Raw genomic sequence first — 27,219 nt, 5'->3', positions numbered from 1 at the left:
TCTCGTCGCAGTTTTTCTTGCATTTGGAGATGTTTGATAATAATATTTTGTCTTAATTTACAATCCTTTGCGTTTATTTTCCGCCTCCTTTTAGCTTCTTTTTCAAGTTTTTTTGTCTTCACACCTTTTATTGATCCTTTCCCGTCAAGACAATCACAATCGTCAGATTCGCTTAGAGTCTCATTCACATCATCAAAATCATTCCCATCAGTAAAACAACAATTATTATCTATCTTCGAAGTGTTCTGAGTGGGTGTACTACCAAGGTGCGGACTTGCCAAGACTATCTGTCGAATTGTAATTTAATTTATCTAATACGTGCATGCATAAGAAAATTGTAATTGAATATATCGAGGAGCATAAACTAAAAATGTTTCTTTTATTTCGTTTTGCACTTTGTGTAATGATTCGTTCTGTTGCTAATCTGTTGGGATATGGAGAGTAGAAAGGGTCCCTAAGCAGCCATCAAAGGTCTAATGGAGCCAATGAAATTTTTTTGTTCATTATGAACTGACCAAACTTAGTCCAGCTGTTTACACATAAACCCATCCGTCTTGCTACCTTTGTTACCACATTGCTGGTCTACCCCTGTACTGATGGCACATCAAATTTCGACACCCACAACAAAACACAAAACGGACAGTAGCCAAGCATAAGCCATTGTAAACACTCGAAAACAAACCTGCCATTCCGTTTGTCCACGCCGACACAAGAATTTTGGACTCTTTGGAGCTATACGCACATCAAATTTCGACACCCACAACAAAACACAAAACGGACAGTAGCCAAGCATAAGCCATTGTAAACACTCGAAAACAAACCTGCCAGTCCGTTTGTCCACGCCGACACAAGAACTTTGGACTCTTTGGAGCTGTACGAAGAAGTACTTGGGATCATCCCTACCACTTTGAGCAGTATACTTGGGATCATCGCTACCATATTGACTATTGTACTTGGGATCATCCTTCTGATTTGTTTCTTCTCCCGAACTACACTGCCCATTCACTCTCTGCCAATCCCTGCATGTATTATCCTCTTGTGTCTCCGGGAACTTTGTATTACTTGGTATGTCTATGTCACCCAGAGACTCCATCAACATGGCTACCACATCCGCGCATTGTCCTTCCGATAACTCAAACTCGATTTCAACCTTGGGTGCTTTGCAATCAGTTCCGGGCTGTTTGTTAACTGTAATGTGATGCATATTTGGAAAATGCCCTTCTGGTCATGCTGTGAGGTTTTTTATTTGGAATTTTACATGGTTTTTGTGTTTCGTGTTTTTTTTTAATTTTGCAGCGTAGAAACTTATTAAAAGTTAAAATTAATTTGGTTGAAAATAGACTTCCTTCATACATTATTATCATACATAGTACTTTTTATTTTAGAGCTTTTTTTTTTAACACTACGACCTACTGTCGTTAGGGCTGAAATAGCACCATTGCTGTAATGATTATTCAGAAATTTTAGAACTTTCCTTTCTTTAAAACTTCCAACTGGATTTCCCAGCTAAATCTATGTTCTTGGCAAAAAAGAGATCATCTTAGAAACATACATACACCCTGTATATCATAATCCAGAACATAAACAACCTAACATACGACCTGTACCTATTAGAAAAGGCAAAAATTCAAAGATTTGTACCTACTTTTTGTAAAATTTATAGGTTTCTGTGATTTATCTTTGAATAAAGTTTACTTTTTTGAACTTTTGTTTCGGGAACCAGATTGGATACTAATGGACTCACACAATGGATACGCACACGTTCAATACATAATTTATAGACACTATTTCCAAAGTAACGTTGTTATTTATGGGATTTGGTGTATCACACCGAAAAATTGGACAAGATATGATCGTCACGGGCACTGTCAATGATACAGATACAAGAAAGGAAGAAAGCACCCATGAACTATTGGAGAAATTTCTGAACTACCTAGGTAATTCTCCAAGAACACTTTTCGTGATTTATCGTGAATACGAAAACCTTTGTTTCATGTCAAGTACATATTGTTGAATTTTTCCCTATGTCTATGTATTAAGTTCTAGATTTTCCTCATGTCAGAATTTACATTTTCAGTCTTCATTCAAAACAATTTATGTGTTCGTACTTGGGAATTGACCTCCAGGTTACAAATTCCCAAGTGTACGTCCACTCTTTCTATGTGTTTTCAATTGTATTTGAGCTTTTTCCTCGTCCGTTGCGTTCTTGTCCACACCATTTTCTAATTGTTCTATCTCATGCTCCATTATCTTCCGTCCAGACGCGGTAGAAATAATCGCCATTCGCTACCTGTGAAGATATAATAACCATCATACTAAGTAGCAATACAAAGTACTGAGCAGCCCCGCGGGTATAATAAATGTAACGAAAACTAAAATCGTCCGCCCTCCTACAAAAAAATAACAACTACCAACAACTTCAATTAATTTTGGTGGAAGTCATTTACAAAAATGTTCTCAAAGTTCAATCACCTGAAAGTTAGAACCCAAGATGTTGAAGCTAGGCATGGTGTCGAACTTGAATCGGAGATCAGGTTCTCTCAGTAGTGAATTCATGAAGTGTTGATTATTTCCATCATCAGGGACCATATTGGAATGAACGTTTTCTGGCATAGGTATTTGGGGGTGTCAACTTACACTATATTTTGCAAAAAAGGCATTGATGATTTAGTTATTTATTATCAATGAACTTATATTAAGAAAAGATCAATTCTAAATTTTTTTAGAGAGCTTTTGAATATCCCTGTGACATGCTCAAACCGATGATTTTAGTTTTGAGTTTCGACCCATATTACTGACGAAATTATTATCGTCCTGACTATCGGGAAGCGAAAATCTCTGTTCCCATGTCTCCTCTCCATCCCTTACTTGATGGAGGTTGGTTTTTGGGGGTTTTTTTTTTTTTTTTTTTTTTTTTTTTTTTTTTTTTGAGAGCTTTTGAATATCCCTGTGACATGCTCAAACCGATGATTTTAGTTTTGAATTTCGACCCATATTACTGACGAATTTATTATCGTCCTGACTATCGGGAAGCGAAAATCTCTGTTCCCATGTCTCCTCTCCATCCCTTATTTGATGGAGGTTGGTAATTCTGTCATGCATTTGTTGGACATTAGATGTATTTCTGTAAAGATAAGGAAAAAATCTTCTGCTGTTCAGCTAATCCGAAACAGAAGAGGAAAGTAATGAGATTGATCAATCATTGTCAATATCGAAACTCATCTAACAAGGCAGAATATTCTACTAATCATAGGGGATATCTACTGTAGGCACAAGTCAATGTGTGGAGTCGCGGACCTTCAAATCTTCTGATGTACAAGAAGGAGCAAAAGAGAAGAGAAATAGCTGAAAGATTATGGGCATAGGGTAGGCGAATTTGATATTGGTTGCCGTAAAATACTCCTTGAAGCTCAGAAATTTCGAAATTCAAAGTTGAATATGTCTTTGGACAAAGGCAGCTATCTGATATTTATGGGCAATATGGGCATAGGGTAGGCGAATTTGATATTGGTTGACGTAGAATACTCCTTGAAGCTCAGAAATTTCGAAATTCAAAGTTGAATATGTCTTTAGACAAAGGCAGCTATCTGATATCTGAAACAATATTTGTTGAAATAATATCAAATGTGAGAGCGTCCATCCATCCAAAATTTCAAACTCCCAATTGGGGTAACTTAGCCCGAGTTGAGAATCGCTACATGAGTGGAATACTCAAATCATTTTCCTCATATCACACGTCTCATCATCAGGTGAACGAAAATGTAAACAATAATAGAACGAATTATTTTCATAATGAATTAATGCCGATTGTTAAGGGAACATTAACTCGCTTCAAGCATCAAGTCAGGATGGCCGAGCAGTCTAAGGCGCTGCGTTCAGGTCGCAGTCTTCTCTGAAGGCGTGGGTTCGAATCCCACTTCTGACATATATTTTTTGCATGATTTACATAGAGTGATAAGCGGCACTGTTTTTAGCGGCGAGAAACGACTTAATTTCCAGTTAGAAGTGAGGAAAATTATCTCTTTTTTGCGGAAAATTTCTCTTTTCTTTTGGCATTGGACTAGAAAATGCCTATACGTAGGTAGATGGGTATGGGTATTTAGTTTTGAGTTTCGACCCATATTACTGACGAAATTATTATCGTCCTGACTATCGGGAAGCGAAAATCTCTGTTCCCATGTCTCCTCTCCGTCCCTTACTTGATGGAGGTTGGTTACAAAATGTTCAGTATTCATTACAGTGTTAATATTTTGCTTGAAACATCTATTTCGTTCGGACATATTCTTTAGGTCTAGTTTTGACATGGATTTTAATTTAGTTCTTTTCTATTAGAACTTTCTGCTGATAATGATCTCGGCCCGAGTTTTTGTTTTAACTCGATTTTTTTAAATTACCGATTTCAACAGTAGAGGCCATTTGAGTGTCTTGTGAATTTGACAGACCAACGAAATCTTTAGAAGGTTTTAGCACTTTTTTGAGTTTTTGTGTCCGTAAAAAATCTTTGAAACCTCAGATGATTTTTTACTATTTAGGTAAGATATCTAGATAAGAAGAGATACTAACGGTACCGCACTAGACAAGTGTGAGGTTTTTTTTCCTTTTAAATAAAATAAATCCTCAAAAAAATGTTCCTTCTAAAAAAAAATCTGGGTATTTAGTACTTTTCCCAAAATATAGTGGGTCAAGTGAACAATGTATGAAGACCCAATCAAGTGCGATAAAGATAAACTAACTGTCTAACTGATAACTTTTTTTTTTTTTTTTTTTTTTTTTTTTTTGTCATGAATTCCTAACAAATTGAATGACAATGCACACCTAATGTGAATAACTGAATACCATCAACCATTTCTTTGATCTTGGCCGTCCAGCATAACACAAGCGTGACAGTGAAGAGGTTGTCAATAACGAGGAACAATTGATGTCAATTATTATCTCTTATTGATGACAATAAAATTGATCAACAAGAATTCAAGAATGACAAAACTTCAAGGCATTGCAGTAGCTAAAGGTTATGATGACGGCTGCCTATTTGTGTTGCTATTAATGTCTGTGTGATTCTGTCATGCATTTGTTGGACATTAGATGTATTTCTGTAAAGATAAGGAAAAAATCTTCTGATGTACAAGAAGGAGCAAAAGAGAATAGAAATAGCTGAAAGATTATGGGCAAACAATATTGTGCAATCAATGATTTCAAGATACAAGGAGTTTATGCTTGAAAAGGAGTAAAAATTCTTCTTCAAAGGACTCTAGACGCTATAATAGGATCCAAAAAGGTCTTCCAAGACTGGATACAAAGAATGGATTCTTTCTAAAGACATTATCACCTGATGTAGATCACCTCAAAAATTCGGTAAATCACAGGAAAAGAATTAAAATTACCTACCTATCTCTTTGTTAAACTGTTCTTTCTTCAAAGAATTCTCCTAGGGTATACATATCGTTATACGGGACAACTTAAATTTTATTCCCACGATCCCACGACTTTAATGTGAGAATCCTGAAGAACGTGGGAAATCCTGGAAATTATTGTGCAACCAAAATTTTAAAAGAAAAGGAGTTTATGTTTGAAAGAAAGAAAGTCATAAAACGATTCAAAGGTCCTTTGGAAACCTACCTAAACCTTTCTTGGTTTACTCCATAGGTAGTTACCTAGGTTTGGTGACAACCTATGTCTATATTGTCTATGACATCTTGGCATAAAGAAAGCCTGATGATGTAATACATCAGTAGGTACCTGGAAAGAATGAAATCTTGGCCTAATGAAATCCTGATGTACATTTTCAACCACCTTGATAAATAATATTCCAGAAATGCCACTTAGATTAATTAAAGTTCTAATAGTACGTGCTACGTGGAAGTTTGGTAAAAAAGGAATATAGCCACACAAGTGTGCTAGTTGTTTGTCGTCCCTAAAATTTAAACATCGACGTCGGAAGAAATCACAAACAAAAAAATGGAATTCAGGAAATAGTTTCAAAAAGATTAAGGAAGTAGTTTCTTCTTCATACCTATGAATGACCTTGAAAGAGGTGTGTGTCATCATGTTCTAGGAGACGTGGGAATTTCAAGAAAATCTTAAGGAATCGAAATCTTTAAAGGAAAGGAATTTATGTTTTTAAGGTGGTGGATTCATAGATCTTAAAAATGGTTTCTTCACAAAGGCTGTTTGTTGTACAAAGAAAGATCGTCTTTAAGGGAATGCATGAAATTTTTTATTATTAATTAAATTAACCATGTCAAATGCACTAGGATATTATGAACCTTAGATGATGGTATGCAAATCCAAAAGATTTCAATGATCCGAATGTTGACAGATTGACACAACACTTTGCCCATAATTCGAATGTTCTTGATGTGATGAAAATCAAAGAAAAGGCTAAGAATGTATTAACATAATAATTCAATAATTCCAGCTATATTTATTTTATAGTCACACTGATCACTAAATTAATACGGTCCAAAAACTAGTTTAAAATATCATCCACATATATTATACAAGGCAAGGAAGAAAGGACCCTCTGAGCTTTGCCAAGCACACTCTACTATCAGGTCAATCAGTAGAATCTTCGACAGATGGAGAAGTTCTCTATGATGAACTTTTATTTCTTAATTTTATGGAAGTTCAGGACCAGCTCTTTTAGAGGAAATCGGACATTAGAAACAATTTGTAGATAAAAGGAACGCTTGTTTTTGTGATAATAACCCGTACCATAAAACATTTCAGACGTTTTGCCTAAGATTTCATATCTAGGAACCACGGTATGGAGATATAAAGTCAATAATTCCAGCTATATTTATTTTATAGTCACTCTGATCACGAAACTAAAACGGTCCAAAAACTAGTTTAAAATATCATCCACATAGAACACCTTCGGCGAAACCGTTCTTTCAACGAAACGGATTGTTCTTTCGTAGAAGATTGACCAAGAAAGGGCCACTTTTTACAGTAACAGATGTCTTACAAGTTGCTCTCCAACCCCAGAGATCCTCAAGGACTCAAAGAAGAGGCGTCTGATTTGGAGTTTGGGTGTGGTCGTTGAGGCGTTTTTTGTCCCATAAGTGACTTCTATATTCTCGAGGTATAAATTCCTATGAGCACAGATTGATATAAAGTCTATAGTGGACCACATGCAAACAAAAATCTATTCGAACAGGTTGCACCAAGTGACGGATGCATTCAAAGAGCTATCTTGATCTGTGCTCATAGGAATTTATACCTCGAGAATACAGAAGTCACTTATGGGACAAAAAACGCCTCAACGACCACACCCAAACTCCAAATCAGACACCTCTTCTTTGAGTCCTTGAGGATCTCTGGGGTTGGAGAGCAACTTGTAAGACATCTCTTACTGTAAAAAGTGGCCCTTTCTTGGTCAATCTTCTACGAAAGAACAATCCGTTTCGTTGAAAGAACGGTTTCGCCGAAGGTGTTCTGAATTCAAAGTTGACCAAATATTGAAATCGACCGGGCCAGCACCCGAGTGTGAGTAGAACAAAGATAATTTACGAGACTTGTACAATCACAACTCATTTCCCTCCCAAAACTCATTCACAAGCCTATACCTCTGTCTGCCTTGCTGATAAGAAAACACACTCACTATCTGCTCCTACCTCTTATCTTACCATCTATTAATTACAAACAATAATAACAGTTAGCTGAAAGTTTCTTTTGATACGGTGGCGTAGCACACTGATCTGGAAGATGCATTGTGATTTCTGATGGTAGAGGCCTTCGAGTTTACCAAAACCAGAAGAGTACCGAGAGATTTTGAGCATAATAGGCCATTTGAGATTGGGTACCTATGTTTTATTGGTTTTAATACTTCATGGTCATATCATGGGGTCAATACTTTTGAGTTTTTACTGGCATCTGAGTGCACCCGTTTATGATAGATATGCCCCGACTTTCGGCGGTCATGACTTGCCCATACGCTCACCAAATCAGCAGTCCATAAGTTACCATTATTGACGTTGTTTAAGTTTGGACTTTAGACGTTCTAACTTGATAATGGTCTATCCAACTTTGCAATGCCACAGCCAATATTTTCTACTGTCAAGCACGTGAGATGAGCAATAAAAATAACCGGAAAGACGAGCTGCCCATGATGGTCAGCCAATATTTTCTACTGTCAAGCACGTGAGATGAGCAATAAAAATAACCGGAAAGACGAGCTGCCCATGATGGTGGTATAGTTTTAAGGTTGAAAAGTACCACGATGTCCATTTATATTGATTATCTCTCAGAAAACTCTCGAGAGCAAGTGTGGGTGATAAGCAACATTGGTTCGTTAATTATATTTTTACTTTCTATTACTACAGTATAGCGAGCTATACTAGTAATGAAAGTATTGCAATCGGTCCAAGTTTTGGCACTAAAAACTGACCATCGAAATTTTGACCCGATTACATTACTTTCCTTCCTATAGGATAAGGAAAGTAAAAAAAAGAAAGGTAGGTATTCAAAAGAAAAGTCTTCCTTTCTCTCTCTTTCTCTTCGTGTGAAAATTTGTGGGGAACGTGGGAAATTGACGACAATATTGTGCAATCAATGATTTCAAGATACAAGGAGTTTATGCTTGAAAAGGAGTAAAAATTCTTCTTCAAAGGCCTCTAGACGCTGTAATAGGATCCAAAAAGGTCTTCCAAGACTGGATACAAAGAATGGGTTCTTTCTAAAGACATTATCACCTGATGTAGATCACCTCAAAAATTCGGTAAATCACAGGAAAAGAAATAAAATTACCTACCTATCTCTTTGTTAAACGGTTCTTTCTTTAAAGAATTCTCCTAGGGTATACATATCGGTATACGGGACAACTTGAATTTTATTCCCACGATCCCACGATTTTCTTGTGAGAATCCTGAAGAACGTGGGAAATCCTGGAAATTATTGTGCAACCAAAATTTTAAAAGAAAAGGAGTTTATGTTTGAAAGAAAGTCATAAAACGATTCAAAGGTCCTGTGGAAACCTACCTAAACCTTTCTTGGTTTACTCCATAGGTAGTTACCTAGGTATGGTGACAACCTATGTCTATGACATCTTGGCATAAAGAAAGCCTGATGATGTAATTAAGGAGCGCGGTAGCGCTCCGCCCCGCCAAGTCAAGAAAGTTTGACCGTACATCAGTACCTGGAAAGAATGAAATCTTGGCATAATGAAATCCTAATGTTGGTGGCATAACCTTGGCAGTTATTTCGCGCATGCCAAAATAGCCCAAATTTACTGCAGGTACCTACATTTCCAACCACCTTGATAAATAATATTCCAGAAATGCCACTTAGATTAATTAAAGTTCTAATAAATAGTACGTGGAAGTTTGGTAAAAAAAGGAATATAGCCACACAAGTGTGCTAGTTCTTTGTCGTCCCTAAAATTTAAACATCGACATCGGAAGAAATCACAAAAAAATGGAATTCAGGAAATAGTTTCAAAAAGATTAAGGAAGTAGTTTCTTCTTCATACCTATGAATGACCTTGAAAGAGGTGTCATCCTGTTGTAGGAGACGTGGGAATTTCAAGAAAATCTCAAGGAATCGAAATCTTTAAAGGAAAGGAATTTATGTTTTTAAGGTGGTGGATTCATAGATCTTAAAAATGGTTTCTTCACAAAGGCTGTTTGTTGTACAAAGAAAGATCTTCTTTAAGGGAATGCATGAAATTTTTTATTATTAATTAAATTAACCATGTCAAATGCACTAGGATATTATGATTATTATGAACCTTAGATGATGGTATGCAAATCCAAAAGAATTCAATGATCCGAATGTTGACAGATTGACACAACACTTTGCCCATAATTCGAATGTTCTTGATGTGATGGAAATCAAAGAAAAAGCTAAGAATGTATTGACATAATAATTCAATAATTCCAGCTATATTTATTTTATAGTCACACTGATCACTAAACTAATACGGTCCAAAAACTAGTTTAAAATATCATCCACTTAAAGTTTTGTCGATTTAAATTAACTTAATCCCGGAGGAAAAAATCATTTCAAAGCTTCTAATTTATTTTATTGAAATGATTACACAAGGACAGAAGAGGTTAGGTAACGCAAATAATAAGACGTGATAACCAGAGTAGGTGGGTATGGAACTTCTTCCATGCCACTGGAGGAAACAATTTCAAATGGGCACTAACACTAAGATAAAATTGAGAAATAGCCAAATTTTGACTTTGAATGAAGAGGGAATAGAATTATTCAACATGGACGTCTGAGCGTTCCTCGATTTCTTTGGGATTACTACTTGGAATGCTAACTAATTTCTATAGGTAATTGATTAATACTCGGAAAGCCAAAAATATATTCAAAGGTTCTCAAGGGAAATACCATGGTATTTCTTAATGGAAGATGAAAAAATGGTCAAATTAATAATTATTAAAAGGAGAGAGAGAGGGATTACAATCTTCAACGTGAATTTTCAAAATTTCCCCATAGAAGATGTCCTATCTGCGTTTACATCATAGCTCCTATCAATTAAGATAAATTAAGCAAAGCCTTACCACAGCCATATCAAAGCTCCCATCACTGAATCTACTGAGAAATCGATCCATTGAGAGAAGTCATTATGAGAACATTTCGATTTACAATCAATTAAGTCCCGATTTCGGCTCGATTGATATTGACAGTGGCGTAACCAATATGGGTTTCAAATTCGAATCCAGTTGGAAAAAGTATTCACACCAATAGATTGTCCATCCGTGATTAGGGGTAGATAAAAACATACGTATAACTATGCCAGATGGTGTCAAACAATTGTAATCTCAAACATGGAACCTATAGTTGAAGTATCACTGACTGCTATTAAAATATTGCCTAATTCAAAGGTTCTCAAGGGAAATACCATGGTATTTCTTAATGGAAGATGAAAAAATGGTCAAATTAATAATTATTAAAAGGAGAGAGAGGGATTACAATAACGTGAATTTTCAAAATTTGCCCATAGAAGATGTCCTATCTGCGTTTACATCATAGCTCCTATCAATTAAGATAAATTAAGCAAAGACTTACCACAGCCATATCAAAGCTCCCATCACTGAATCCACTGAGAAATCGAAGTTCCATTCAGAGAAGTCATTATGAGAACATTTCGATTTACAATCAATTAAGTCCCGATTTCGGCTCGATTGATATTGACAGTAGCGTAACCAATATGGGTTTCAAATTCGAATCCAGTTGGAAAAAGTATTCACACCAATAGATTGTCCATCCGTGATTGGGGGTAGATAAACATACGTATAACTATGCCAGATGGTGTCAAGCAATTGTAATCTCAAACATGGAACCTATAGTTGAAGTATCACTGACTGCTATTAAAATATTGCCTATTGCCTACTGGTAATCTGAGTGTGAGAAAGACAAAACTAAATTCTGTTTCTCAATCCAGACCACCGCATTTGTAAACACCTTAGACAAGGACTTTCGTGAGAAGGCCAGATTGGTTCTATTGTGGCTCGTGGTGGGACTTGTTGGAACTACAATGTTTCTTCGAATAATACCATTAGATGTTTAGTTTTCCTCATGAGGTTCGAGTTCAGTTTGAACTCCGGTTCCTCCCGTGGAAGCTTTGGTTACGCCGAACTATATCTAACAGGACATTCTGGATTAGCCCTATAGAATCGTAAAGGGTTCTTCGAGAACCAAAACTCAGTGGATCGGTCACACATTAGTACGGTAGCTCAGTAAGTCGTAAGAGAAGACACTCAATGGAATTGATTTACTCAGGTTATTCCCTATAGTTATAAAGAGGTTCATCCTGAGCCGCAAAATTTGAAACTCATCTATAAATCAATTACAAGCGGTTTAAGTATTGAAACTAACACAAAACGCGATGACTGAAGAATTAAACAAAAAAGCAACACGAAATACATACAAATTACAAAGCCCTCCAAAGTGGTCCTTTTGTTTGAGACGGATTCTTTAGAGATCTTATGCCATTGATGATGGAACAAGACTTCGAATAATACCATCAGATGTTTAGTTTTCCTCATGAGGTTCGAGTTCAGTTTGAACTCCGGTTCCTCCCGTGGAAGCTTTGGTTATGCCGAACTATATCTAACAGAAGACATTCTGGATTAGCCCTATAGAATCGTAAAGGGTTCTTCGAGAACCAAAACTCAGTGGATCGGTCACATATTAGTACGGTAGCTCAGTAAGTCGTAAGAGAAGACACTCAATGGAATTGATTTACTCAGGTTCTTCCCTATAGTTATAAAGAGGTTCATCCTGAGCCGCAAAATTTGAAACTTATCTATAAACCAATTACAAGCGGTTTAAGTATTGAAACTAACACAAAACGCGATGACTGAAGAATTAAACAAAAAAGCAACACGAAATACATACAAACTACAAAGCCCTCCAAAGTGGTCCTTTTGTTTGAGACGGATTCTTTAGAGATCTTATGCCATTGATGATGGAACAAGGTAGTTCAGGTTCATCATGGACGAGCTGAAGAGGACCGCGGTCAGATATCTGAATTCGATGATAGTCTGTGAGAACATTACTGTCCAGATATAAGAAGATTAAGTCCGACCGAAGTAATTATGCCTATTAACGTCGTTTGATTTTATGTCGATGCTCTCTGACTATCAAACCAGGGGCCTTCAACAAAATCCGGCACACATCAGACTCCGTCATTCTAGGAGAAGAAGGAATCAGAGGATACTTTGGACACGGAGTTTTAATTTAAATAAGGTGATGAGAAAGTGATTAACAACGCCTAATATGCATAATATCTTGTTTATGATGTGGATAATTCGACTTGGCATGCATTAAAGAAGTGGTTATAAGCTTTGCTGATGAGTGATTGGATGGATGAGCTCATCATTCATCATTTTCAGCAACATGTTGAAGGGGAGAATGCACAAAAACTGAGAGGTGAATTATGAAGAGAATCATTTCAATGACATTCTGGACAACATGGACTGCGAACTATTTTATGGAAAGTTGAAGAACTTCATGATGGGCAGAAAAGAATGACTAAACCGCTAAGTACAGCAGATTTTAGATGATAGTTCAATCCCCTGGTGTTCTTGAAGGCCACATGGGTTAAAAGTAATTTACTTTCAATTAAAGTTTTGTCGATTTAAATTAACTTAATCCCGGAGGAAAAAATCATTTCAAAGCTTCTAATTTATTTTATTGAAATGATTTTTTTTTAGATTATAGACGTATTAAATATTGGGGCAAAACTATTTGATCAGTCAGAAGAATGAAATTGATAGTCTCACATTAACCCATTTGTGCCATAGTCTCTTTCTCTAGTTGCTGATGACCTCCCAGGCATGATCAAGGCAAATGCGTCCCAGAAGATTTGATGGGGATAAGGGGAAAACGTAGTTTTATTTTGTGAAATTCCCGAAAATCTACGAAGAATATTTTGTTGCCATCCAGACACGTGCAAAAATCACAAGTTTCAAGATAACCAGCCTGGTAAGTGTTCCTCAGAAGCTCAGAACATATGGGACAAACTACTCGTATTTGTTTTGCCCCTGCTATTGATCAAATGTGTACTGAAGGCCTTGAATTGATTGAACCAAGCAATTTACAATTAAATGAAGAAGATAACCATTCAAAACATTTTAGCCTAATGGAAAAAAGTAAATAAACTTATCGTAATCTTATAATCTAATAAGCTTACAATAAAATTATTGATATTCCGTTAGGTAAGGGGTTTTCTAACGCAAATTTCAAAGGTTCTCAAGGGAAATACCATGGTATTTCTTAATGGAAGATGAAAAAATGGTCAAATTAATAATTATTAAAAGGAGAGAGAGGGATTACAATCTTCAACGTGAATTTTCAAAATTTCCCCATAGAAGATGTCCTATCTGCGTTTACATCATAGCTCCTATCAATTAAGATAAATTAAGCAAAGCCTTACCACAGCCATATCAAAGCTCCCATCACTGAATCCACTGAGAAATCGAAGTTCCATTCAGACTATTCAGAGAAGTCATTATGAGAACATTTCGATTTACAATCAGTTAAGTTCCGATTTCGGCTCGATTGATATTGACAGTGGCGTAACCAATATGGGTTTCAAATTCGAATCCAGTTGGAAATTGGAAAAAGTATTCACACCAATAGATTGTCCATCCGTGATTGGGGGTAGATAATCATACGTATAACTATGCCAGATGGTGTCAAGCAACTGTAATCTCAAACATGGAACCTATAGTTGAAGTATCACTGACTGCTGATCTGATATCTGAAACAATATTTTTGTTGAAATAATATCAAATGTGAGAGCGTCCATCCATCCAAAATTTCAAACTCCCAATTGGGTTAACTTAGCCCGAGTTGAGAATCGCTACATGAGTGGAATACTCAAATCATTTTTCACACACAGTATCACACGTCTCATCATCAGGTGAACGAAAATGTAAACAATAATAGAACGAACCATTTTCATAATGAATTAATGCCGATTGTTAAGGGAACATTAACTCGCTCCGAGCATCAAGTCAGGATGGCCGAGCAGTCTAAGGCGCTGCGTTCAGGTCGCAGTCTTCTCTGAAGGCGTGGGTTCGAATCCCACTTCTGACATATATTTTTTGCATGATTTACATAGAGCGATAAGCGGCTTTTTTTTTGTGGGGAGAAACGACTTTATTTCCAGTTAGAAGTGAGGAAAATTATCTCTTTTTTGGGGAAAATTTCTCTTTTCTTTTGGCATTGGCACTGCGATGGCTAGAAAATGCCTATACATAGGTAGATGGGTATTTAGTACTTTTCCCAAAATATAGTGGGTCATATGAACCATGCCTGAAGACAAAGTGCGATAAAGATAAACTAACTGATAACTACTATAATGAGATTTACTGATATGAGAACTCTGCTACAGGTCAAACTATGTAGGTATAATGGTCAATGGTCATGTATGTACTCCCCATCAGCATAAATATTAGGACTCTTGACGGTCTGTGTTAGGACACAGGTTGTAAACTTCACAATCTAATGTTGATTGAGGTAATTCTGAGGTCCAAAATCAAACAATTTTCAGTGGTGACCACAAACCAAGACGGCTTGGGGATGGTTATATTTCAATGAAGGGTTCCCAACTATATCTGTTCAAATCTTTCAAAAGCCGCTACTAAAATTCGGTAGTACCATCACTATTATTGAGCCACACAGGTTGTATCTATTACTGACCTCTTCGTTGCCACGGTTCGAGGTCCAAAATCAAACAATTTTCAGTGGTGACCACAAACCAAGACGGCTTGGGGATGGTTATATTTCAATGAAGGGTTCCCAACTATCTGTTCAAATCTTTCAAAAGCCGCTACTAAAATTCGGTAGTACCATCACTATTATTGAGCCACACAGGTTGTATCTATTACTGAACTCTTCGTTGCCACGGTTCCCTATGTTCTCCAGAAAGTTCATTCTACACTATTAGCTGGATTTCACAAGGTAGTCAGTACGCAGTCCAGCTACTGGCCTCATGTAAACACCACTGATGCTCAGTAACATTCTAATCGAGTTGGACAGGCAGACTTCTGTAGATATACTACTGAATCTAACCAACAGCCACGGTTCCCTATGTTCTCCTGAAAGTTCATTCTACACTATTAGCTGGATTTCACGAGGCCGTCAGTACGCAGTCCAGCTACTGGCCTCATGTAAACACCACTGATGCTCAGTAACATTCTAATCCAGTTGGACAGACAGACTTCTGTACAGGTACTACTGAATCGAACCAACTAACTGGACTGGAATGCTACTGGACTCCAGTAGAGTCCACATAAACTGTAAACACATAAAACAGTACTATAGAACACTATAATCTTTTAACTTGGGCTACCGGCTCCAGAGTAGTTCAGGTTCATCATGGACGAGCTGAAGAGGACCGCGGTCAGATATCTGAATTCGATGATAGTCTGTGAGAACATTACTGTCCAGATATAAGAAGATTAAGTCCGACCGAAGTAATTATGCCTATTAACGTCGTTTGATTTTATGTCGATGCTCTCTGACTATCAAACCAGGGGCCTTCAACAAAATCCGGCACACATCAGACTCCGTCATTCTAGGAGAAGAAGGAATCAGAGGATACTTTGGACACGGAGTTTTAATTTAAATAAGGTGATGAGAAAGTGATTAACAACGCCTAATATGCATAATATCTTGTTTATGATGTGGATAATTCGACTTTGCATGCATTAAAGAAGTGGTTATAAGCTTTGCTGATGAGTGATTGGATGAATGAGCTCATCATTCATCATTTTCAGCAACATGTTGAAGGGGAGAATGCTTGCATAATATCTTGTTTATGATGTGGATAATTCGACTTGGCATGCATTAAAGAAGTGGTTATAAGCTTTGCTGATGAGTGATTGGATGGATGAGCTCATCATTCATCATTTTCAGCAACATGTTGAAGGGGAGAATGCACAAAAACTGAGAGGTGAATTATGAAGAGAATCATTTCAATGACATTCTGGACAACATGGACTGCGAACTATTTTATGGAAAGTTGAAGAACTTCATGATGGGCAGAAAAGAATGACTAAACCGCTAAGTACAGCAGATTTTAGACGATAGTCCAATCCCCTGGTGTTCTTGAAGGCCACATGGGTTAAAAGTAATTTACTTTCAATTAAAGTTTTGTCGATTTAAATTAACTTAATCCCGGAGGAAAAAATCATTTCAAAGCTTCTAATTTATTTTATTGAAATGATTTTTTTAGATTATAGACGTATTAAATATTGGGGCAAAACTATTTGATCAGTCAGAAGAATGAAATTGATAGTCTCACATTAACCCATTTGTGCCATAGTCTCTTTCTCTAGTTGCTGATGACCTCCCAGGCATGATCAAGGCAAATGCGTCCCAGAAGATTTGATGGGGATAAGGGGAAAACGTAGTTTTATTTTGTGAAATTCCCGAAAATCTACGAAGAATATTTTGTTGCCATCCAGACACGTGCAAAAATCACAAGTTTCAAGATAACCAGCCTGGTAAGTGTTCCTCAGAAGCTCAGAACATATGGGACAAACTACTCGTATTTGTTTTATAGACGTATTAAATATTGGGGCAAAACTATTTGATCAGTCAGAAGAATGAAATTGATAGTCTCACATTAACCCATTTGTGCCATACTCTCTTTCTCTAGTTGCTGATGACCTCCCAGGCATGATCAAGACAAATGCGTCTCAGAAGATTTGATGGGGGTATGGGAAAACGTAGTTTTATTTTGTGAAATTCCCGAAAATCTACGAAGAATATTTTGTTGCCATCCAGACAAGTGCAAAAATCACAAGTTTCAAGATAACCAGCCTGGCAAGTGTTCCTTAGAAGTTCAGAACATATGGGACAAACTACTCGTATTTGTGTTGCCCCTGCTATTGATCAACTGTGTACTGAAGGCCTTGAATTGATTGAACCAAGCAATTTACAATTCGAGAATATAGAAGTCACTTATGGGACAAAAAACGCCTCAACGACCACACCCAAACTCCAAATCAGACGCCTCTTCTTTGAGTCCTTAAGGATCTCTGGGGTTGGAGAGCAACTTGTAAGACATCTCTTACTGTAAAAAGTGGCCCAAGCAATTTACAATTAAATGAAGAAGATAACCATTCAAAACATTTTAGCCTAATGGAAAAAAGTAAATAAACTTATCGTAATCTTATAATCTAATAAGCTTACAATAAAATTATTGATATTCCGTTAGGTAAGGGGTTTTCTAACGCAAATTTCAAAGGTTAAGTGGCCCTTTCTTGGTCAATCTTCTACGAAAGAACAATCCGTTTCGTTGAAAGAACGGTTTCGCCGAAGGTGTTCTGAATTCAAAGTTGACCAAATATTGAAATCGACCGGGCCAGCACCCGAGTGTGAGTAGAACAAAGATAATTTACGAGACTCATTAAAAGTTAAAATTAATTTGGTTGAAAATAGACTTCCTTCATACATTATTATCATACATAGTACTTTTTATTTTAGAGCTTGACCAAATATTGAAATCGACCGGGCCAGCACCCGAGTGTGAGTAGAACAAAGATAATTTACGAGACTTGTACAATCACAACTCATTTCCCTCCCAAAACTCATTCACAAGCCTATACCTCTGTCTGCCTTGCTGATAAGAAAACACACTCACTATCTGCTCCTACCTCTTATCTTACCATCTATTAATTACAAACAATAATAACAGTTAGCTGAAAGTTTCTTTTGATACTTTAAAACTTCCAACTGGATTTCCCAGCTAAATCTATGTTCTTGGCAAAAAAGAGATCATCTTAGAAACATACATACACCCTGTATATGATAATCCAGAACATAAACAACCTGCTTTTGATACGGTGGCGTAGCACACTGATCTGGAAGATGCATTGTGATTTCTGATGGTAGAGGCCTTCGAGTTTACCAAAACCAGAAGGGTACCGAGAGATTTTGAGCATAATAGGCGATTTGAGATTGGGTATGTTTTATTGGTTTTAATACTTCATGGCCATATCATGATGGGATCAATAATTTTGATTTTTTTTACTAGCATCTGAGTGCACCCGTTTATGATAGATATTCCAAGACTTTCGGCGTTCATGACTTGTCCATACGCTCACCAAATCAGCAGTCCATAAGTTACCATTATTGACGTTGTTTAAGTTTGAACTTTAGACGTTCTAACTTGATAATGGTCTATCCAACTTTGCAATGCCACAGCCAATATTTTCTACCGTCAAGCACGTGAGATGAGCAATAAAAATAACCGGAATGACGAGCTGCCCATGATGGATGATTTTAAATTGGTTAAAAACTTAGAGCGACATATTTACCAAGCAGTGGACTTCCTAGAGTAGACATAGGTACTGTAGACAGCCTGACAACGTGGAATGCTAATATGCAACACGTTGTCTAACAAATGCAACAATAGACATTAAAACTCTTAGGAAAACACACGCTATGTCCTAATAAGACTTGGAGTGGGACTATTAGGACATTTATGACAGGACTTTGACATTGACTCTTAGGAAAACACACGCTATGTCCTAATAAGACTTGGAGTGGGACTATTAGGACATTTATGACAGGACTTTGACATTGACACTGGAACTGGAAATGTCGATTTACAAATAAGTACACGGCGAACTAATAGTGGAACAAGGAGTCCAAATTCCATCCCGTCCCAAACAAGGTGTAACCAAAAATCACAGGAAGACGCCGGGCTCTGCCCCCGCATGTAAACATTTTGGTTACACGATAGATGCCCCGTCGGACGAGATTAGAGGAAATTGAATTTATTATGATCTATAATTCTATAGCAGTGATTGGTTTTTTTGTAAAATAAATTATCTTTCATTTTGATCATGCGATATATCTTTAGATCGCTAGCGTGGGAGTACATTTTGTTCGAAAATCTTCCAGGTATAGGAATTGAATAGCTATTGGGGAAAAAAGACGGAAATGCATTTTTCTTCGGATAACTTTTTACGGCGAACTAATAGAATAGAATTCTTACGACTAATAATGATCTAGCTCGTAAAATTTTATGGCTTTTCCGCACTTGTTTCGGAGATAGCACGCATCAGAACACAAGGACAGAAGAGGTTAGGTAACGCAAATAATAAGACGTGATAACCAGAGTAGGTGGGTATGGAACCTCTTCCATGCCACACAAGGACAGAAGAGGTTAGGTAACGCAAATAATAAGACGTGATAACCAGAGTAGGTGGGTATGGAACTTCTTCCATGCCACTGGACTGGAGGAAACAATTTCAAATGGGCACTAACACTAAGATAAAATTGAAAAATAGCCAAATTTTGACTTTGAATGAAGAGGGAATAGAATTATTCAACATGGACGTCTGAGCGTTCCTCGATTTCTTTGGGATTACTACTTGGAATGCTAACTAATTTCTATAGGTATTTGATTAATACTCGGAAAGCCAAAAATATCTCGTACTTTCTATTACTACAGTATAGCGAGCTATACTAGTAATGAAAGTATTGCAATCGGTCCAAATTTTCAAAATCGGGAAATGGTTGAAAATATCCGTTTTGGGATCACCTGAAGTCAAAAAAGTGTTTTTTTTTTTTTTTTTTTTTTTTTTTTTTTTACTTATATCCTAAAAAAAAATAAAATTCAAGAATGACAAAACTTCAAGGCATTGCAGTAGCTAAAGGTTATGATGACGGCTGCCTATTTGTGTTGCTATTAATGTCTGTGTGATTCTGTCATGCATTTGTTGGACATTAGATGTATTTCTGTAAAGATAAGGAAAAAATCTTCTGATGTACAAGAAGAAGCAAAAGAGAAGAGAAATAGCTGAAAGATTATGGGCATAGGGTAGGCGAATTTGATATTGGTTGACGTAGAATACTCCTTGAAGCTCAGAAATTTCGAAATTCAAAGTTGAATATGTCTTTAGACAAAGGCAGCTATCTGATATCTGAAACAATATTTGTTGAAATAATATCAAATGTGAGAGCGTCCATCCATCCAAAATTTCAAACTCCCAATTGGGGTAACTTAGCCCGAGTTGAGAATCGCTACATGAGTGGAATACTCAAATCATTTTCCTCATATCACACGTCTCATCATCAGGTGAACGAAAATGTAAACAATAATAGAACGAATTATTTTCATAATGAATTAATGCCGATTGTTAAGGGAACATTAACTCGCTTCAAGCATCAAGTCAGGATGGCCGAGCAGTCTAAGGCGCTGCGTTCAGGTCGCAGTCTTCTCTGAAGGCGTGGGTTCGAATCCCACTTCTGACATATATTTTTTGCATGATTTACATAGAGTGATAAGCGGCACTGTTTTTAGCGGCGAGAAACGACTTAATTTCCAGTTAGAAGTGAGGAAAATTATCTCTTTTTTGCGGAAAATTTCTCTTTTCTTTTGGCATTGGACTAGAAAATGCCTATACGTAGGTAGATGGGTATGGGTATTTAGTACTTTTCCCAAAATATAGTGGGTCAAGTGAACAATGTATGAAGACCCAATCAAGTGCGATAAAGATAAACTAACTGATAACTACTATAATGAGATTTACTGATATGAGAACTCTGCTACAGGTCAAACTATGTAGGTATAATGGTCAATGGTCATGTATGTACTCCCCATCAGCATATTAGGACTCTTGACGGTCTGTGTTAGGACACGGGTTGTAAACTTCACAATCTAATGTTGATTGAGATTCTGTAGCATTCAAATTTGTGTACAGGGTTATCGAGACCCGAGAGTGACAAATGAACTGATTGTGGTAGAGCTGAAAGCCTCTTTCAGCTTTTTATTTGTTTTTATCGAACCAATACTCAATACCTCTTATCCCTCTCTGGTGGATGCAAAAGTCCTACATACTGCACTCCGCACACAGGAATTTCGCCAAAAAAGACCCCCATTTCAATGTAATGTAATCCCTCTCTGGTCTGTATTCGTTTATAACTAGCTACTCAGTTTCAGTTGTCCTTATGAAGCTAAATGTGTATCTACTACTTACCTCAATTGCAAGCTCAGTCACGAGACTTTAATGGGAATTGAACTTAGGTTTTCCAGCATGGAAGCTTACTGTGTTTCTTAGGATATGAAAGGAATTGAGGATAAGTCAAGAGACCTCTGTGATTCTCAAATCTTTCAAAAGCCGCTACTAAAATTCGGTAGTACCATCACTATTATTGAGCCACACAGGTTGTATCTATTACTGACCTCTTCGGTTCCCTATGTTCTCCTGAAAGTTCATTCTACACTATTAGCTGGATTTCACGAGGTAGTCAGTACGCAGTCCAGCTACTGGCCTCATGTAAACACCACTGATGCTCGGTAACATTCTAATCCAGTTGGACAGACAGACTTCTGTACAGGTACTACTGAATCTAACCAACTAACTGGACTGGAATGCTACTGGACTCCAGTAGAGTCCACATAAACTGTAAGGCCACGGTTCCCTATGTTCTCCTGAAAGTTCATTCTACACTATTAGCTGGATTTCACGAGGCCGTCAGTACGCAGTCCAGCTACTGGCATGTAAACACCACTCATGCTCATCAGTAACATTCTAATCCAGTTGGACAGACAGACTTCTGTACAGGTACTACTGAATCGAACCAACTAACTGGACTGGAATGCTACTGGACTCCAGTAGAGTCCACATAAACTGTAAACACATAAAACAGTACTATAGAACACTATAATCTTTTAACTTGGGCTACCGGCTCCAGAGTAGTTCAGGTTCATCATGGATGAGCTAAAGAGGACCGTGGTCAGATATCTGAATTCGATGATAGTCTGTGAGAACATTGCTGTCCAGATATAAGAAGATTAAGTCCGACCGAAGTAATTATGCCTATTAGCGTCGTTTGATTTTATGTCGATGCTCTCTGACTATCAAACCAGGGGCCTTCAACAAAATCCGGCATACATCAGAGATTACTAAATAGGAGCAAGTTGTACGTTCAGCGAGCCCTGTAGAGTAATATAGTATGCACATTTATTAAATTACCTATGTATTAGAGGTTCAAGAAAAAAATATAGGAGAAGAAAAAACATCAATTACACATGAATCTTGAATAACAGCGCCAATAAAATATAGAGCATAAAGCTAATATAGGTATACCACTATTACCATACACGGATTACGCCACAAATGATCAGGAAACTTGGTCACAACGACGATAACAAAGGAAAGAGATCGGTGAATGATTGATAGATATCAATACCCAATCATCAATCAATGAAAAAAAGGCAAAGATAAAGGGAAGAAATAGACTAATGGAAAATAAGATAACAGATGGAAAAAGAAAATTTAATGATTCCAACGTGAAGTCAATTAAAATTTCCCTCATGGTCAAACGTTGGACATTGGAAAGTAAAGAATTACAATATTGACCAAATCGGGACTGATCTAATTAGAATGACTGTGTTTCATACCCATTTTGAGATGACAGAAATCCCATTACCTATGAGCTGACACACATAAATTAGAGGACTATAGCAGTTAGAAGATGATTATGTGCACGTATCTTCAAACTGCCTTGATATGAAGGTATGATTGTATGCATTTTTTGAGCACAAAAGCGTATACCTACCGGGTAGCTCAAGCAAGTAAAAGCTAACGAGTAACGAATTACCTATTTATTGTAAACTTGAAAATAAATTTAAATAAATAAAATCAGTTTTCCTCGAAAGAACACATCGAAAGGTCTAGTACGGTATGTTGAATTGTTAATCGAAATATCATGAACAGCTGTAGGTATTATTTTTTCAAGTTTATGTCTTCTTGTCGAGACATACTTTTACCTGATGTCTCGCTCATTTAATTTGCTATTAATACCTATTATATCTTCGTCAATCATCTTGTAATCTTCCACTAAGCCGCATTTAATTAAGTCCCACGCTTAGTGGTATGAATTCTTACATTGCTGATGATAACTGCCGCATTAGCTCCGTGTAATTATCTCGGAAGCTCTTTCCATCAAAGCGAGTCATTTTCCAAGCACAGATGAAACTCACATAAATGCAATAAAAAAAATTAAAATACAAACTTCTTAATGAAATAATGATTTTATTATGGCAAAAAATGATAATTGTAAAATTGCTTGTTTATCACTCGAATCTCTGGTGAGATTGAAGTCTAAATTCCTTATCATACAAGGGGAATTTAGATCAACATAATATCATCAAATGCTCTGATTTGTTCCAAAGGAATTCGTTCTCTTAAACTTGCTAGCTCTTCCACTAGTCTTGGTGTAATGTCGGGCCAGTGAATGCCTTAATACTAATACCATTAATCTCATTTTCTCATAAGTCTCATCTTTTGTCGGCGAATTTGTGGGGCTCGTTTCTAATTATTAGATGTCTTTCTGCTGCTGTTCACAGGAGGACCAATTCTAAACTTCCCTGCAACTTCAAAGGTAACTGACAAAATTAAGTTACAGCAAAGTTAGCAAATAAGTTAGATAAGTTTCTTCCTGTGCTAGCTTTGCCTCTCAGATCAATGGATCTGAGTGCAATTCTCTTTAATCTAGGCTGAAGACGAGTAGCAGAACCTCACTACCAAAGAACAAACTCCAGCTGTGTTATCCGCCTACAAAGAACCACAGAATGGCTCAGCCGCCAAGAGTTGACCATCTGAATAGTCTCAACATTCCGCAACACGGACTCTTCACAATTACCACTTACCATTGCTCTACCCAACTTAATTACGACCGGTAATTACATCCCATTAGAGCGTTGGACGATACACCGACATAGGAATAGTTTAGAAAATTCAGTGCCATCGGAAGACGTGTAACAAGTTAACAACTGAGCTAACTACCATGCTTGTCCTCTTGACAATTCATAGCATATTTTGTGCCCCGGTAAAATAAAATACCTTCTTTATTTGTAGATGCTCGTGAGGCTGAAAAGTTATGTCCCATCACCCACGCAGTCAGCGCAGTGTAACCAAAGGTCTTACAATAAATGTAGATATAGATAATGATTGGATATCATAAGATTGTTTCTGTGATTTCATAATCTTGATTTGGCACCTGCTGGGAAAACTCCGATATTGATTGATGAAAGTGTTGTAAGTTGCATACCAAACAAGCTTCATCTAGGAGCTATCTCGGATATCATAAGATTGTTTCTGTGATTTCATAATCTTGATTTGGCACCTGCTGGGAAAACTCCGATATTGATTGATGAAAGTGTTGTACGATGAAAGTGTTGTAAGTTGCATACCAAACAAGCTTCATCTAGGAGCTATCTCTCTGTTATCTGTTAATCACTTCTGTGGTCAGCAGTTAGCACACTATTCTATTGCTGCACACTCTTTAACTTGTTCTTCTATTTCTTTTTCCATTCTTTCCTTCCTCTCTCCCTTTTCTTTCCTTATTCGTCCCAGTTGCACAAATATGTCATCTTTGTCCTTCTTACTAAATGTTCTTTATAACCAGCGTCTACGTTTCTTTTCCGAACAAATTTCACGGTTTCACGTTATGTATTCCTTGTAACTTTAAACTCTCTGTTAGTCGTAACTTAACACGATCTTCATACTTTGTCGTTCACAAGCGTCGGATTAAAGAAGTGCTTCATGCTTGTTCTTTCCGTAGAGAAGGCAGAAAGTTATACTACCGTAAACCAAGTGGTTTGAGATTGGTGAGTGAGAATTGTGAAAAATTGGTCAAGGAGGAGTTATTCCATGTTGCAGACAAAAAATCAGAAATTACTGTCTGTAATGATTTCCAAACCTTTGATAGGATAGGAAGGTTCGGAAAGAAGGGGCCCTGAAAAGGGCGACATTATTAGCCGTAGATATTTTTCTTGTGGAATTTTCAGAATTATGGCGTTATGGTGTGGGGAGTGGAAATATGGAACATTGCCTTTCATTGACAATTCCACCAGGAAAATACGGCTGTTCTCTACCTTTCAAACACAACACGTTTGAATTTAATATGTACTTGTTCTTATAGATCGTCCTTTGTAGCCAAATCTTGAATGATATCGTGTCGCTCATATATATAGTTAAATTTTTACAGATGTCCCATGTGTAGGTCTCATTAGTATGAAATCGGCATCAGGTTTGTTCTTCAGGAGTCTTCAGTTCAACTCGGTTCTCAGCTTAGGTTTAGGGGAAAGGTTCAGGCAAGTTGACCTGATATGTCATTTATTTTTAGCGACATGGGCATCAGCAGTTTATGAGGTTGTCTTTTCACGACTCTTTCTTTCAAGAAATCAAAAGTCTCTGTACACCGTTCTCTATAAAATGAAAATTTGTCTCTTTCTTCGTGCCTGCAGCCTTCATCTGCTTCAAGGACCTAAGAGTGCACATTTTGCTCGCCATTTTGCCGAGTTCGTGGTTCTTTGTAGGCGGATAACACAGCTGGAGTTTGTTCTTTGGTAGTGAGGTTCTGCTACTCGTCTTCAGCCTAGATTAAAGAGAATTGCACTCAGATCCATTGATCTGAGAGGCAAAGCTAGCACAGGAGATATACCCCTTTGCTTTCAGAAGAAATACGAGTATACCCCTTTGCTAACTTTGCTGTAACTCTGGTTCTTTGTAGGCGGATAACACAGCTGGAGTTTGTTCTTTGGTAGTGAGGTTCTGCTACTCGTCTTCAGCCTAGATTAAAGAGAATCGCACTCAGATCCATTGATCTGAGAGGCAAAGCTAGCACAGGAAGAAACTTATCTAACTTATTTGCTAACTTTGCTGTAACTTAATTTTGTCAGTTACCTTTGAAGTTGCAGGGAAGTTTAGAATTGGTCCTCCTGTGAACAGCAGCAGAAAGACATCTAATAATTAGAAACGAGCCCCACAAATTCGCCGACAAAAGATGAGACTTATGAGAAAATGAGATTAATGGTATTAGTATTAAGGCATTCACTGGCCCGACATTACACCAAGACTAGTGTTTGAAGTTGCAGGGAAGTTTAGAATTGGTCCTCCTGTGAACAGCAGCAGAAAGACATCTAATAATTAGAAACGAGCCCCACAAATTCACCGACAAAAGATGAGACTTATGAGAAATTGAGATTAATGGTATTAAGCTATTAAGGCAGTCAATGGCACGACATTACACCAAGACTAGTAGAAGAGCTAGCAAGTTTAAGAGAACGAATTCCTTTGGAACAAATCAGAGCATTTGATGATATTATGTTGATCTAAATTCCCCTTGTATGATAAGGAATTTAGACTTCAATCTCACCAGAGATTCGAGTGATAAACAAGCAATTTTACAATTATCATTTTTTGCCATAATAAAATCATTATTTCATTAAGAAGTTTGTATTTTAATTTTTTTTATTGCATTTATGTGAGTTTCATCTGTGCTTGGAAAATGACTCGCTTTGATGGAAAGAGCTTCCGAGATAATTACACGGAGCTAATGCGGCAGTTATCATCAGCAATGTAAGAAAAGATTCGAGTGATAAACAAGCAATTTTACAATTATCATTTTTTGCCATAATAAAATCATTATTTCATTAAGAAGTTTGTATTTTAATATTTTTTATTGTATTTATGTAAGTTCCATCTATGCTTGGAAAATGACTCGCTTTGATGGAAAGAGCTTCCGAGATAATTACACGGAGCTAATGCGGCAGTTACATATCATCAGCAATGTAAGACTTCATACCACTAAGCGTGGGACTTAATTAAATGCGGCTTAGTGGAAGATTACAAGATGATTGACGAAGATATAATAGGTATTAATAGCAAATTAAATGAGCGAGACATCAGGTAAAAGTGTCTCGACAAGAAGACATAAACTTGAAAAAATAAT

The 27,219-nt window shown here is 37.0% G+C and overlaps 3 non-coding genes across 3 annotated transcripts; all 3 read left to right on the top strand.

The window, feature by feature from the left end:
- Positions 1-3,842: 3,842 nt before the first annotated feature.
- Positions 3,843-3,925, top strand: Trnal-cag. The gene has a single exon. It is a non-coding gene; the product is annotated as a tRNA-Leu (tRNA).
- Positions 3,926-14,470: 10,545 nt separating this feature from the next.
- On the top strand, positions 14,471-14,553 carry Trnal-cag. Its single transcript has one exon. It is a non-coding gene; the product is annotated as a tRNA-Leu (tRNA).
- A 6,094-nt stretch (positions 14,554-20,647) lies between these two features.
- Trnal-cag lies at positions 20,648-20,730 on the top strand. The gene has a single exon. It is a non-coding gene; the product is annotated as a tRNA-Leu (tRNA).
- Positions 20,731-27,219: the final 6,489 nt, after the last annotated feature.

Source organism: Diaphorina citri, unplaced genomic scaffold, assembly GCF_000475195.1.
Source record: "Diaphorina citri unplaced genomic scaffold, Diaci psyllid genome assembly version 1.1 scaffold768, whole genome shotgun sequence".
NCBI lineage: Eukaryota > Metazoa > Arthropoda > Insecta > Hemiptera > Psyllidae > Diaphorina > Diaphorina citri.
This window is presented reverse-complemented; position numbering and strand designations above follow the sequence as displayed.